The following is a 1,608-nucleotide window of genomic DNA, read 5'->3' on the forward strand; positions in this document are numbered from 1 at the left end:
ATGGAAAAATATTGGGTTTCAGGTATGGCTGGATCTGGGAACTAATGCGTCATCTCGGTGCTGTTGTCCTCCCTGCAGCCTCCTCTCTCAGACAGGCGTCCCTACGGTGGGAAGGAAAGAGGCTCCAAGCTCCAGGCTTCCCTCTGTCCAGCTTAGTCTCCCGCTAGTGGAAGCAGGGTGTGCATCTTCCCCATGCACTCTGGCAAAAGTCCCAGCTGCTCTCCTACTTCTCGCATCCAAGGGACTGTGCATAGGGGTGGGTTTGCGGCCAACTCCAGGGGCCTCCAGGGCTCACACCTGCAATCCCAGCACTTTGGGAGGCCGAGGCGGGTGGATCACTTGAGGTCTGGAGTTCAAGACAAGCCTGGCCAACATGGTGAAACCCTGTTTCTACTAAAAGTACAAAAAAATTTTAGCTGGTCATGGTGGCGGGCGCCTGTAATCCCACGAGAATCGCTTGAACCTGGGAGGTGCAGGTTGCAGTGAGTCAAGATCGCGCCATTGCACTCCAGCTTGGGCAACAAGAGCGAAACTCCGTCTCAAAAAAAACAAAAAAAGGAGGATAAACGCTCAAGGGAGGGCATGCCTGGTGGAGGGAACGGCTTGAGCAGAAGCTGGGATGTGGCAGATCCGGAGCGGGGCGGGGGACATTTGCAGAACTCTGACCAGCCACCGTGTGGCTGGGGCACCGGGATCCAGGCCTCTGTTTCCCTATCTAGATGCATCGATGGGGAAAGGGAGGCCCCCCCCACCAAAGGGGCGGGGCCTGGGCCTCTTGCCTTCTGGCCCTATTGGCTGCCAGGGGTCTCTCCCCAAGAGGTCTCATCCTTTTTTTGCCACAAAATTCAGTAGTTCTTGGCTTTTTAACTCCCCTCCTCTGTCTGAAACCGGAAAAGTCTGTTTAGCAAACGCGGTGAGAGGAGGCAGGGCGGGCCCGGCCGGGGAAACACGCGCCGCTGTTGCCACCTGGTGGCCATGGCGGGAATCTGGACTACCCGCTAATCTCCAGGGCTGGGGTGGGATTTCAGGAGCCCCCTCACACCTCGGCTCAGACCGCAGTGGGGATCAGGGGGAGGCGGCTGCAGAACGCGAGGGAGGTGGGGCAGTGTGGGCAGAAAGAGGGAGGATTCAGGGTGTGTAAGGGGGGCAAGGGTCCTGCTGTGAGTTGGTGGGCGTGAGGAGGAAGGAGCGTGGGGGCAAACCACGGTTCCTGTTACGGGAGTGCCCGGCTGCTCCACTCCCCTTAGGCCGTCCCTTCCCCTGCTCAGTCCTAACTTAGTAGGGTTCCAAGCTCTCATCCGGCTCTGTCTCCCCCAGATTAGGTGCTCCTGGAGGAGACCCAGAGGAAGAGATTAATAAATACATGTGGAATGAATGAATGAATGAATGAATGAATGAATGAATGAATTCCAAGGCTCGTGTTTTGAGATTTTGAGCAGGACATTCAAGCTTCAAACGGGAAAAAAATACCCACGAGGAGGCTCATTTACGATGATTTTGAACAGCTGTGTAAGGTCATTATCATCACCCCCATTTTATAGGGGGGTGAGGGTGGGGTGGGGGTGGGATGGGAGGACCATCATTTTTTCCACAATGTTTACAGCCCCT

Source organism: Hylobates moloch, unplaced genomic scaffold (genome assembly GCF_009828535.3).
Source record: "Hylobates moloch isolate HMO894 unplaced genomic scaffold, HMol_V3 SCAFFOLD_12, whole genome shotgun sequence".
Taxonomy (NCBI): domain Eukaryota; kingdom Metazoa; phylum Chordata; class Mammalia; order Primates; family Hylobatidae; genus Hylobates; species Hylobates moloch.